The 13,741-nt window shown below is 36.3% G+C and overlaps 10 non-coding genes across 10 annotated transcripts; all 10 read left to right on the forward strand.

Moving 5' to 3' along the window:
• Positions 1-472: 472 nt before the first annotated feature.
• On the forward strand, positions 473-545 carry TRNAV-CAC (transfer RNA valine (anticodon CAC)). The gene has a single exon. It is a non-coding gene; the product is annotated as a tRNA-Val (tRNA).
• Positions 546-1,570: 1,025 nt separating this feature from the next.
• Positions 1,571-1,643, forward strand: TRNAV-CAC (transfer RNA valine (anticodon CAC)). The gene has a single exon. It is a non-coding gene; the product is annotated as a tRNA-Val (tRNA).
• Positions 1,644-2,667: 1,024 nt separating this feature from the next.
• Positions 2,668-2,740, forward strand: TRNAV-CAC (transfer RNA valine (anticodon CAC)). The gene has a single exon. It is a non-coding gene; the product is annotated as a tRNA-Val (tRNA).
• A 1,025-nt stretch (positions 2,741-3,765) lies between these two features.
• On the forward strand, positions 3,766-3,838 carry TRNAV-CAC (transfer RNA valine (anticodon CAC)). Its single transcript has one exon. It is a non-coding gene; the product is annotated as a tRNA-Val (tRNA).
• Positions 3,839-4,868: 1,030 nt separating this feature from the next.
• On the forward strand, positions 4,869-4,941 carry TRNAV-AAC (transfer RNA valine (anticodon AAC)). Its single transcript has one exon. It is a non-coding gene; the product is annotated as a tRNA-Val (tRNA).
• Positions 4,942-7,078: 2,137 nt separating this feature from the next.
• TRNAV-AAC (transfer RNA valine (anticodon AAC)) lies at positions 7,079-7,151 on the forward strand. Its single transcript has one exon. It is a non-coding gene; the product is annotated as a tRNA-Val (tRNA).
• A 3,196-nt stretch (positions 7,152-10,347) lies between these two features.
• On the forward strand, positions 10,348-10,420 carry TRNAV-CAC (transfer RNA valine (anticodon CAC)). Its single transcript has one exon. It is a non-coding gene; the product is annotated as a tRNA-Val (tRNA).
• Positions 10,421-12,186: 1,766 nt separating this feature from the next.
• Positions 12,187-12,259, forward strand: TRNAV-AAC (transfer RNA valine (anticodon AAC)). The gene has a single exon. It is a non-coding gene; the product is annotated as a tRNA-Val (tRNA).
• Positions 12,260-13,151: 892 nt separating this feature from the next.
• On the forward strand, positions 13,152-13,224 carry TRNAV-CAC (transfer RNA valine (anticodon CAC)). The gene has a single exon. It is a non-coding gene; the product is annotated as a tRNA-Val (tRNA).
• A 415-nt stretch (positions 13,225-13,639) lies between these two features.
• On the forward strand, positions 13,640-13,712 carry TRNAV-AAC (transfer RNA valine (anticodon AAC)). Its single transcript has one exon. It is a non-coding gene; the product is annotated as a tRNA-Val (tRNA).
• Positions 13,713-13,741: the final 29 nt, after the last annotated feature.

Genomic DNA, 13,741 nt, shown 5'->3' on the forward strand with positions numbered 1-13,741 from the left:
TTATAGTTCCCATAAATAAAAAAGCAAACGATTAAACTGTGTAGAAAAAAGTAACACATTCAATGTAAACTTCAATTTAAGCAATATCCCTTTCTAGGAATAAAACTGGTAAAATATGTAATAAAAATTGTAAATGTTTCATTACCAAAAATACTTTCCTTCAGCAATAAAAAGGCCCCGTCAGTCACAATTCTGCTCTGCTAGCCAATACACAGTAACTTTTCATTAAGATTCATAGTGTAGTGGTCATCACGTCTGCTTAACACGCCGAAAGTCCTGGGTTTAATCCCCAGTAAAACCAGTCTGTTCTTTGTGTTGAAATAATGCCTTATCCAACTACAATACATGAAGTTCTCGGCTTTGTTGCCGAATGATGGGATGTTTTGGCTTCCATCACCAACAGAACTAATAGTTTTTTTCCCCTGGCGGTCAAAACTCGTTTTCAATTGCCATTGCTTTGCAGGATTTCACAGGTTTCATAGTGTAGTGGTCATCACGTCTGCTTCACACGCAGAAGGTCCTGGGTTCAATCCCCAGTGAAACCAATCTGTTTTCGCTGTTGAAGTAATTTGCTATCAACAGGATTTCACAGGTTTTATAGTGTAGTGGTCATCACGTCTGCTTAACACGCAGAAGGTCCTGGGTTTAATCCCCAGTAAAAACCAGTCTGTTCTTGGTGTTGAAATAATACCCTATCCAACCGCAATACATGACGTTCTTGGCTTTGTTGCCGAATGACGGGATGTTTTAGCTTCCATAACCAACAGAACTACGAATTTTTTTTTTTCCTGGCAGTCAAATTTCGTCTCTAATTGCAATTACTTTTCCAGTAATCACAGGTTTTATAGTGTGGTGGTCATCAAGTCTGCTTCATATGTAGAACGTTCTGGGTTCAATACCCAGTGAAACCAATCTGTTTTCGGTGTTGAAGTAATTTCCTATCAACCTGTAAAGTATGAAATTCTTGGTTTCATTGCCAAATGACAATACATTTTGGCTTCTATCACAAGGAGAACTACGATTTTGGGTTTCTTTTTTATTGAACATTTTAGCAGAAAACATAATCCCATATTATAACAATCCTGTTTGTTTCAAAATGTATAGTTCCCATAAATAAAAAAGCAAACGATTAAACTGTGTAGAAAAAAGTAACACATTCAATGTAAACTTCAATTTAAGCAATATCCCTTTCTAGGAATAAAACTGGTAAAATATGTAATAAAAATTGTAAATGTTTCATTACCAAAAATACTTTCCTTCAGCAATAAAAAGGCCCCGTCAGTCACAATTCTGCTCTGCTAGCCAATACACAGTAACTTTTCATTAAGATTCATAGTGTAGTGGTCATCACGTCTGCTTAACACGCCGAAAGTCCTGGGTTTAATCCCCAGTAAAACCAGTCTGTTCTTTGTGTTGAAATAATACCTTATCCAACTACAATACATGAAGTTCTTGGCTTTGTTGCCGAATGATGGGATGTTTTGGCTTCCATCACCAACAGAACTAATAGTTTTTTTCCCCTGGCGGTCAAAACTCGTTTTCAATTGCCATTGCTTTGCAGGATTTCACAGGTTTCATAGTGTAGTGGTCATCACGTCTGCTTCACACGCAGAAGGTCCTGGGTTCAATCCCCAGTGAAACCAATCTGTTTTCGCTGTTGAAGTAATTTGCTATCAACAGGATTTCACAGGTTTTATAGTGTAGTGGTCATCACGTCTGCTTAACACGCAGAAGGTCCTGGGTTTAATCCCCAGTAAAAAACAGTCTGTTCTTGGTGTTGAAATAATACCCTATCCAACCGCAATACATGACGTTCTTGGCTTTGTTGCCGAATGACGGGATGTTTTAGCTTCCATAACCAACAGAACTACGAATTTTTTTTTTTCCTGGCAGTCAAATTTCGTCTCTAATTGCCATTACTTTGCAGTAATCACAGGTTTTATAGTGTGGTGGTCATCAAGTCTGCTTCATATGTAGAACGTTCTGGGTTCAATACCCAGTGAAACCAATCTGTTTTCGGTGTTGAAGTAATTTCCTATCAACCTGTAAAGTATGAAATTCTTGGTTTCATTGCCAAATGACAATACATTTTGGCTTCTATCACAAGGAGAACTACGATTTTGGGTTTCTTTTTTATTGAACATTTTAGCAGAAAACATAATCCCATATTATAACAATCCTGTTTGTTTCAAAATGTATAGTTCCCATAAATAAAAAAGCAAACGATTAAACTGTGTAGAAAAAAGTAACACATTCAATGTAAACTTCAATTTAAGCAATATCCCTTTCTAGGAATAAAACTGGTAAAATATGTAATAAAAATTGTAAATGTTTCATTACCAAAAATACTTTCCTTCAGCAATAAAAATGCCCCGTCAGTCACAATTCTGCTCTGCTAGCCAATACACAGTAACTTTTCATTAAGATTCATAGTGTAGTGGTCATCACGTCTGCTTAACACGCCGAAAGTCCTGGGTTTAATCCCCAGTAAAACCAGTCTGTTCTTTGTGTTGAAATAATACCTTATCCAACTACAATACATGAAGTTCTTGGCTTTGTTGCCGAATGATGGGATGTTTTGGCTTCCATCACCAACAGAACTAATAGTTTTTTTCCCCTGGCGGTCAAAACTCGTTTTCAATTGCCATTGCTTTGCAGGATTTCACAGGTTTCATAGTGTAGTGGTCATCACGTCTGCTTCACACGCAGAAGGTCCTGGGTTCAATCCCCAGTGAAACCAATCTGTTTTCGCTGTTGAAGTAATTTGCTATCAACAGGATTTCACAGGTTTTATAGTGTAGTGGTCATCACGTCTGCTTAACACGCAGAAGGTCCTGGGTTTAATCCCCAGTAAAAAACAGTCTGTTCTTGGTGTTGAAATAATACCCTATCCAACCGCAATACATGACGTTCTTGGCTTTGTTGCCGAATGACGGGATGTTTTAGCTTCCATAACCAACAGAACTACGAATTTTTTTTTTTTCCTGGCAGTCAAATTTCGTCTCTAATTGCCATTACTTTGCAGTAATCACAGGTTTTATAGTGTGGTGGTCATCAAGTCTGCTTCATATGTAGAACGTTCTGGGTTCAATACCCAGTGAAACCAATCTGTTTTCGGTGTTGAAGTAATTTCCTATCAACCTGTAAAGTATGAAATTCTTGGTTTCATTGCCAAATGACAATACATTTTGGCTTCTATCACAAGAAGAACTACGATTTTGGGTTTCTTTTTTATTGAACATTTTAGCAGAAAACATAATCCCATATTATAACAATCCTGTTTGTTTCAAAATTTATAGTTCCCATAAATAAAAAAGCAAACGATTAAACTGTGTAGAAAAAAGTAACACATTCAATGTAAACTTCAATTTAAGCAATATCCCTTTCTAGGAATAAAACTGGTAAAATATGTAATAAAAATTGTAAATGTTTCATTACCAAAAATACTTTCCTTCAGCAATAAAAAGGCCCCGTCAGTCACAATTCTGCTCTGCTAGCCAATACACAGTAACTTTTCATTAAGATTCATAGTGTAGTGGTCATCACGTCTGCTTAACACGCCGAAAGTCCTGGGTTTAATCCCCAGTAAAACCAGTCTGTTCTTTGTGTTGAAATAATGCCTTATCCAACTACAATACATGAAGTTCTCGGCTTTGTTGCCGAATGATGGGATGTTTTGGCTTCCATCACCAACAGAACTAATAGTTTTTTTCCCCTGGCGGTCAAAACTCGTTTTCAATTGCCATTGCTTTGCAGGATTTCACAGGTTTCATAGTGTAGTGGTCATCACGTCTGCTTCACACGCAGAAGGTCCTGGGTTCAATCCCCAGTGAAACCAATCTGTTTTCGCTGTTGAAGTAATTTGCTATCAACAGGATTTCACAGGTTTTATAGTGTAGTGGTCATCACGTCTGCTTAACACGCAGAAGGTCCTGGGTTTAATCCCCAGTAAAAACCAGTCTGTTCTTGGTGTTGAAATAATACCCTATCCAACCGCAATACATGACGTTCTTGGCTTTGTTGCCGAATGACGGGATGTTTTAGCTTCCATAACCAACAGAACTACGAATTTTTTTTTTTTCCTGGCAGTCAAAACTCGTCTCTAATTGCCATTACTTTGCAGGATTTCACAGGTTTTAAAGTGTGGTGGTCATCAAGTCTGCTTCATATGCAGAACGTTCTGGATTCAATACCTAGTTAAACCAATCGGTTTTCGGTGTTGAAGTAATTTCCTATCAACCTGTAAAGTATGAAATTCTTGGTTTCGTTGCCAAATGACAATACATTTTGGCTTCTATCACAAGGAGAAGTACGATTTTGGGTTTCTTTTTTATTGAACATTTTAGCAGAAAACATAATCCCATATTATAAAACAACCTGTTTGTTTTAAAATATATAGTTCCCATAAATACAAAAGCAAACGACTAAACTATGTAGAAAAAAGTAACACATTCAATGTAAACTTCAATTTAAGCAATATCCCTTTGTAGGAATAAAACTCGTAAAATATGTAATAAAAATTGGAAATGTTTCATTAGCAAAAATACTTTCCTTCAGCAATAAAAAGGCCCTGTCAGTCACAATTCTGCTCTGCTAGCCAATACACAGTAACTTTTCATCAGGATTCGTAGTGTAGTGGTCATCATGTCTGCTAAACACGTAGAAGGTCCTGGGTTTAATCCCCAGTAAAGCCAGTCTTTTCTTGGTGTTGAAATAATACCCTATCAAACTACAATATATGAAGTTCTTGGCTTTGTTGCAGAATGATGGGATGTTTTGGCTTCCATCACCAACAGAACTAAGATTCTTTTTTTTTTCCCTGGCGGTCAAACTCGTCTCCAATTGCCATTGCTTTGCAGGATTTCACAGGTTTCATAGTGTAGTGGTCATCACGTCTGCTTAACACGCAGAAGGTCCTGGGTTCAATCCCCAGTGAAACCAGTCTCTTCTTGGTGTTGAAATAATACCCTATCCAACTGTAATACATGAAGTTCTTGGCTTTGTTGCCGAATGACGGGATGTTTTAGCTTCCATAACCAACGGAACTACGAATTTTTTTTTTTTCCTGGCAGTCAAATTTCGTCTCTAATTGCCATTACTTTGCAGGAGTCACAGGTTTTAAAGTGTGGTGGTCATCAAGTCTGCTTCATATGCAGAACGTTCTGGGTTCAATCCCCAGTGAAACCAGTCTCTTCTTGGTGTTGAAATAATACCCTATCCAACTGCAATACATGAAGTTCTTGGCTTTGTTGCCAAATGACGGGATGTTTTAGCTTCCATAACCAACGGAACTACGAATTTTTTTTTTTTCCTGGCAGTCAAATTTCGTCTCTAATTGCTATTACTTTGCAGGAATCACAGGTTTAAAAGTGTGGTGGTCATCAAGTCTGCTTCATATGCAGAACGTTCTGGGTTCAATACCCAGTGAAACCAATCTGTTTTCGGTGTTGAAGTAATTTCCTATCAACCTGTAAAGTATGAAATTCTTGGTTTCGTTGCCAAATGACAATACATTTTGGCTTCTATCACAAGGAGAACTAAGATTTTGGGTTTCTTTTTTATTGAACATTTTAGCAGAAAACATAATCCCATATTATAACAATCCTGTTTGTTTCAAAATTTATAGTTCCCATAAATACAAAAGCAAATGATTAAACTGTGTAGAAAAAAGTAACACATTCAATGTAAACTTCAATTTAAGCAATATCCCTTTGTAGGAATAAAACTGGTAAAATATGTAATAAAAATTGTAAATGTTTCATTACCAAAAATACTTTCCTTCAGCAATAAAAAGGCCCCGTCAGTCACAATTCTGCTCTGCTAGCCAATACACAGTAACTTTTCCTCAGGATTCATAGTGTAGTGGTCATCATGTCTGCTAAACATGTAGAAGGTCCTGGATTTAATCCCCAGTAAAACCAGACTGTTCTTGGTGTTGAAATAATACGCTATCAAACTACAATATATGAAGTTCTTGGCTTTGTTGCAGAATGATGGAATGTTTTGGCTTCCATCACCAACAGAACTAAGATTTTTTTTTTTTTTCCCTGGCGGTCAAAACTCGTCTCCAATTGCCATTGCTTTGCAGGATTTCACAGGTTTCATAGTGTAGTGGTCATCACGTCTGCTTAACACGCAGAAAGTCCTGGGTTCAATCCCCAGTGAAACCAGTCTCTTCTTGGTGTTGAAATAATACCCTATCCAACTGCAATACATGAAGTTCTTGGCTTTGTTGCCGAATGACGGGATGTTTTAGCTTCCATAACCAACAGAACTACGAATTTTTTTTTTTCCTGGCAGTCAAATTTCGTCTCTAATTGCCATTACTTTGCAGGAATCACAGGTTTTAAGGTGTGGTGGTCATCAAGTCTGCTTTATATGCAGAACGTTCTGGGTTCAATACCCAGTGAAACCAATCTGTTTTCGGTGTTGAAGTAATTTCCTATCAACCTGTAAAGTATGAAATTCTTGGTTTCGTTGCCAAATGACTATACATTTTGGCTTCTATCACAAGGAGAACTACGATTTTGGGTTTCTTTTTTATTGAACATTTTAGCAGAAAACATAATCCCATATTATAAAACAACCTGTTTGTTTTAAAATATATAGTTCCCATAAATACAAAAGCAAACGACTAAACTATGTAGAAAAAAGTAACACATTCAATGTAAACTTCAATTTAAGCAATATCCCTTTGTAGGAATAAAACTCGTAAAATATGTAATAAAAATTGGAAATGTTTCATTAGCAAAAATACTTTCCTTCAGCAATAAAAAGGCCCTGTCAGTCACAATTCTGCTCTGCTAGCCAATACACAGTAACTTTTCATCAGGATTCGTAGTGTAGTGGTCATCATGTCTGCTAAACACGTAGAAGGTCCTGGGTTTAATCCCCAGTAAAGCCAGTCTTTTCTTGGTGTTGAAATAATACCCTATCAAACTACAATATATGAAGTTCTTGGCTTTGTTGCAGAATGATGGGATGTTTTGGCTTCCATCACCAACAGAACTAAGATTCTTTTTTTTTTCCCTGGCGGTCAAACTCGTCTCCAATTGCCATTGCTTTGCAGGATTTCACAGGTTTCATAGTGTAGTGGTCATCACGTCTGCTTAACACGCAGAAGGTCCTGGGTTCAATCCCCAGTGAAACCAGTCTCTTCTTGGTGTTGAAATAATACCCTATCCAACTGTAATACATGAAGTTCTTGGCTTTGTTGCCGAATGACGGGATGTTTTAGCTTCCATAACCAACGGAACTACGAATTTTTTTTTTTTCCTGGCAGTCAAATTTCGTCTCTAATTGCCATTACTTTGCAGGAGTCACAGGTTTTAAAGTGTGGTGGTCATCAAGTCTGCTTCATATGCAGAACGTTCTGGGTTCAATCCCCAGTGAAACCAGTCTCTTCTTGGTGTTGAAATAATACCCTATCCAACTGCAATACATGAAGTTCTTGGCTTTGTTGCCAAATGACGGGATGTTTTAGCTTCCATAACCAACGGAACTACGAATTTTTTTTTTTTCCTGGCAGTCAAATTTCGTCTCTAATTGCTATTACTTTGCAGGAATCACAGGTTTAAAAGTGTGGTGGTCATCAAGTCTGCTTCATATGCAGAACGTACTGGGTTCAATACCCAGTGAAACCAATCTGTTTTCGGTGTTGAAGTAATTTCCTATCAACCTGTAAAGTATGAAATTCTTGGTTTCGTTGCCAAATGACAATACATTTTGGCTTCTATCACAAGGAGAACTAAGATTTTGGGTTTCTTTTTTATTGAACATTTTAGCAGAAAACATAATCCCATATTATAACAATCCTGTTTGTTTCAAAATTTATAGTTCCCATAAATACAAAAGCAAATGATTAAACTGTGTAGAAAAAAGTAACACATTCAATGTAAACTTCAATTTAAGCAATATCCCTTTGTAGGAATAAAACTGGTAAAATATGTAATAAAAATTGTAAATGTTTCATTACCAAAAATACTTTCCTTCAGCAATAAAAAGGCCCCGTCAGTCACAATTCTGCTCTGCTAGCCAATACACAGTAACTTTTCCTCAGGATTCATAGTGTAGTGGTCATCATGTCTGCTAAACATGTAGAAGGTCCTGGATTTAATCCCCAGTAAAACCAGACTGTTCTTGGTGTTGAAATAATACGCTATCAAACTACAATATATGAAGTTCTTGGCTTTGTTGCAGAATGATGGAATGTTTTGGCTTCCATCACCAACAGAACTAAGATTTTTTTTTTTTTTTCCCTGGCGGTCAAAACTCGTCTCCAATTGCCATTGCTTTGCAGGATTTCACAGGTTTCATAGTGTAGTGGTCATCACGTCTGCTTAACACGCAGAAAGTCCTGGGTTCAATCCCCAGTGAAACCAGTCTCTTCTTGGTGTTGAAATAATACCCTATCCAACTGCAATACATGAAGTTCTTGGCTTTGTTGCCGAATGACGGGATGTTTTAGCTTCCATAACCAACAGAACTACGAATTTTTTTTTTTCCTGGCAGTCAAATTTCGTCTCTAATTGCCATTACTTTGCAGGAATCACAGGTTTTAAGGTGTGGTGGTCATCAAGTCTGCTTTATATGCAGAACGTTCTGGGTTCAATACCCAGTGAAACCAATCTGTTTTCGGTGTTGAAGTAATTTCCTATCAACCTGTAAAGTATGAAATTCTTGGTTTCGTTGCCAAATGACTATACATTTTGGCTTCTATCACAAGGAGAACTACGATTTTGGGTTTCTTTTTTATTGAACATTTTAGCAGAAAACATAATCCCATATTATAACAATCCTGTTTGTTTCAAAATTTATAGTTCCCATAAATACAAAAGCAAACGAATAAACTGTGTAGAAAAAAGTAACACATTCAATGTAATCTTCAATTTAAGCAATATCCCATTGTAGGAATAAAACTGGTAAAATATGTAATAAAAATTGTAAATGTTTCATTACCAAAAACACTTTTCTTCAGCAATAAAAAGGCCCCATCAGTTACAATTCTGCTCTGCTTGCCAATACACAGTAACTTTCCAGAAGGTTTCATAGTGTAGTAGTCATCACGTCTGCTTAACAATGGTTCAATCCCCAGTAAAAGCAATCTGTTCTTGGTGTTGAAATAATACCCTATCAAACTACAATATATGAAGTTCTTGGCTTTGTTGCCGAATGATGGGATGTTTTGGCTTCCATCACCAACAGAACTAATAATTTTTTTCCCCTGGCTGTCAAAACTCGTTTTCAATTGCCATTGCTTTGCAGGATTTCACATGTTTCATAGTGTAGTGGTTATCACGTCTGCTTCACACGCAGAAGGTCCTGGGTTCAATCCCCAGTGAAACCAATCTGTTTTCGCTGTTGAAGTAATTTGCTATCAACCTGTAATATATAAAATTCTTGGCTTCATTGCCAAATGACAATACATTTTGGCTTCCATCACAAAGAGAACTACTATTTTGGGTTTCTTTTTTATTGTCCATTTTAGCAGAAAACATAATCCCATATTATAAAAATCCTGTTTGTTTAAAAATATATAGTTCCCATAAATACAAAAGCAAACGACTAAACTGTGTAGAAAAAAGTAACACATTAAATGTAAACTTCAATTTAAGCAATATCCCTTTGTAGGAATAAAACTGGTAAAATATGTAATAAAAATTGTAAATGTTTCATTACCAAAAATACTTTCCTTCAGCAATAAAAAGGCCCCGTCAGTCACAATTCTGCTCTGCTAGCCAATACACAGTAACATTTCATCAGGTTTCATAGTGATGTGGTCATCACGTCTGCTTAACACGCAGAAGGTCCTGGGTTCAATCTTTTTTATTGAACATTTTAGCAGAAAACATAATCCCATATTATAACAATCCTGTTTGTTTCAAAATTTATAGTTCCCATAAATACAAAAGCAAACGATTAAACTGTGTAGAAAAAAGTAACAAATTCAATGTAATCTTCAATTTAAGCAATATCCCTTTGTAGGAATAAAACTGGCAAAATATGTAATAAAAATTGTAAATGTTTCATTACCAAAAACACTTTTCTTCAGCAATAAAAAAGCCCCGTCAGTTACAATTCTGCTCTGCTTGCCAATACATAGTAACTTTCCAGAAGGTTTCATAGTGTAGTAGTCATCACGTCTGCTTAACACTGGTTCAATCCCCAGTAAAAGCAATCTGTTCTCGGTGTTGAAATAATACCCTATCAAACTACAATATATGAAGTTCTTGGCTTTGTTGCCGAATGATGGGATGTTTTGGCTTCCATCACCAACAGAACTAATAATTTTTTTCCCCTGGTGGTCAAAACTCGTTTTCAATTGCCATTGCTTTGCAGGATTTCACAGGTTTCATAGTGTAGTGGTCATCACGTCTGCTTCACACGCAGAAGGTCCTGGGTTCAATCCCCAGTGAAACCAACCTGTTTTCGCTGTTGAAGTAATTTGCTATCAACAGGATTTCACAGGTTTTATAGTGTAGTGGTCATCACGTCTGCTTAACACGCAGAAGGTCCTGGGTTTAATCCCCAGTAAAAACCAGTCTGTTCTTGGTGTTGAAATAATACCCTATCCAACTGCAATACATGAAGTTCTTGGCTTTGTTGCCGAATGACGAGATGTTTTAGCTTCCATAACCAACAGAACTACGAATTTTTTTTTTTTCCTGGCAGTCAAATTTCGTCTCTAATTGCCATTACTTTGCAGGAATCACAGGTTTTAAAGTGTGGTTGTCATCAAGTCTGCTTCATATGCAGAATGTTCTGGGTTCAATACCCAGTGAAACCAATCTGTTTTCGGTGTTGAAGTAATTTCCTATCAACCTGTAAAGTATGAAATTCTTGGTTTCGTTGCCAAATGACAATACATTTTGGCTTCTATCACAAGGAGAACTACGATTTTGGGTTTCTTTTTTATTGAACATTTTAGCAGAAAACATAATCCCATATTATAACAATCCTGTTTGTTTCAAAATTTATAGTTCCCATAAATACAAAAGCAAACGATTAAACTGTGTAGAAAAAAGTAACACATTCAATGTAATCTTCAATTTAAGCATTATCCCTTTGTAGGAATAAAACTGGTAAAATATGTAATACAAATTGTAAATATTTCATTACCAAAAACACTTTTCTTCAGCAATAAAAAGGCCCCGTCAGTTACAATTCTGCTCTGCTAGCCAATACACAGTAACTTTTCATTAAGATTCATAGTGTAGTGGTCATCACGTCTGCTTAACACGCAGAAAGTCCTGGGTTTAATCCCCAGTAAAACCAGTCAGTTCTTGGTGTTGAAATAATACCTTATCTAACTACAATACATGAAGTTCTTGGCTTTGTTGCCGAATAACGGGATGTTTTAGCTTCCATAACCAACAGAACTATGAATTTTTTTTTTTTCCTGGCAGTCAAAACTCGTCTCTAATTGCCATTACTTTGCAGGATTTCACAGGTTTTAAAGTGTGGTGGTCATCAAGTCTGCTTCATATGCAGAACGTTCTGGATTCAATACCCAGTTAAACCAATCTGTTTTCGGTGTTGAAGTAATTTCCTATCAACCTGTAAAGTATGAAATTCTTGGTTTCGTTGCCAAATGACAATACATTTTGGCTTCTATCACAAGGAGAACTACGATTTTGGGTTTCTTTTTTATTGAACATTTTAGCAGAAAACATAATCCCATATTATAAAAAAACCTGTTTGTTTTAAAATATATAGTTCCCATAAATACAAAAGCAAACGACTAAACTATGTAGAAAAAAGTAACACATTCAATGTAAACTTCAATTTAAGCGATATCCCTTTGTAGGAATAAAACTCGTAAAATATGTAATAAAAATTGGAAATGTTTCATTACCAAAAATACTTTCCTTCAGCAATAAAAAGGCCCTGTCAGTCACAATTCTGCTCTGCTAGCCAATACACAGTAACTTTTCATCAGGATTCATAGTGTAGTGGTCATCATGTCTGTTTAACACGTAGAAGGTCCTGCGTTTAATCCCCAGAAAAACCAGTCTGTTCTTGGTGTTGAAATAATACCCTATCAAACTACAATATATGAAGTTCTTGGCTTTGTTGCACAATGATGGGATGTTTTGGCTTCCATCACCAACAGAACTAAGATTTTTTTTTTTTTTCCCTGACGGTCAAAACTCGTCTCCAATTGCCATTGTTTTGCAGGATTTCACAGGTTTCATAGTGTAGTGGTCATCACGTCTGCTTAACATGCAGAAGGTCCTGGGTTCAATCCCCAGTGAAACCAGTCTCTTCTTGGTGTTGAAATAATACCCTATCCAATTGCAATACATGAAGTTCTTGGCTTTGTTGCCGAATGACGGGATGTTTTAGCTTCCATAACCAACAGAACTACGAATTTTTTTTTTTTCCTGGCAGTCAAATTTCGTCTCTAATTGCCATTACTTTGCAGGAATCACAGGTTTTAAAGTGTGGTGGTCATCAAGTCTGCTTCATATGCAGAACGTTCTGGGTTCAATACCCAGTGAAAGCAATCTGTTTTCGGTGTTGAAGTAATTTCCTATCAACCTGTAAAGTATGAAATTCTTGGTTTCGTTGCCAAATGACAATACATTTTGGCTTCTATCACAAGGAGAACTACGATTTTGCGTTTCTTTTTTATTGAACATTTTAGCAGAAAACATAATCCCATATTATAACAATCCTGTTTGTTTCAAAATTTATAGTTCTCATAAATACAAAAGCAAACGATTAAACTGTGTAGAAAAAAGTAACACATTCAATGTAAACTTCAATTTAAGCAATATCCCTTTGTAGGAATAAAACTGGTAAAATATGTAATAAAAATTGTAAATGTTTCATTACCAAAAACACTTTTCTTCAGCAATAAAAAGGCCCCATCAGTTACAATTCTGCTCTGCTTGCCAATACACAGTAACTTTCCAGAAAGTTTCATAGTGTAGTAGTCATCACATCTGCTTAACACTGGTTCAATCCCCAGTAAAAGCAATCTGTTCTTGGTGTTGAAATAATACCCTATCAAACTACAATATATGAAGTTCTTGGCTTTGTTGCCGAATGATGGGATGTTTTGGCTTCCATCACCAACAGAACTAATAGTTTTTTCCCCTGGCGGTCAAAACTCGTTTTCAATTGCCATTGCTTTGCATAATTTCATAGGTTTCATAGTGTAGTGGTCATCACGTCTGCTTCACACGCAGAAGGTCCTGGGTTCAATCCCCAGTGAAACCAATCTGTTTTCGCTGTTGAAGTAATTTGCTATCAACCTGTAATATATAAAATTCTTGGTTTCGTTGCCAAATGACAATACATTTTGGCTTCCATCACAAAGAGAACTATTATTTTGGGTTTCTTTTTCATTGTCCATTTTAGCAGAAAACATAATCCCATATTATAAAAATCCTGTTTGTTTAAAAATATATAGTTCCCATAAATACAAAAGCAAACGACTAAACTGTGTAGAAAAAAGTAACACATTCAATGTAAACTTCAATTTAAGCAATATCCCTTTGTAGGAATAAAACTGGTAAAATATGTAATAAAAATTGTAAATGTTTCATTACCAAAAATACTTTCCTTCAGCAATAAAAAGGCCCCGTCAGTCACAATTCTGCTCTGCTAGCCAATACACAGTAACTTTTCATCAGGTTTCATAGTGTAGTGGTCATCACGTCTGCTTAACACGCAGAAGGTCCTGGGTTCAATCCCCAGTGAAACCAATCTCTTCTTGGTGTTGCAATAATACCCT

This window comes from Anomaloglossus baeobatrachus, chromosome 2 (genome assembly GCF_048569485.1).
Source record: "Anomaloglossus baeobatrachus isolate aAnoBae1 chromosome 2, aAnoBae1.hap1, whole genome shotgun sequence".
NCBI classification, from domain to species: domain Eukaryota; kingdom Metazoa; phylum Chordata; class Amphibia; order Anura; family Aromobatidae; genus Anomaloglossus; species Anomaloglossus baeobatrachus.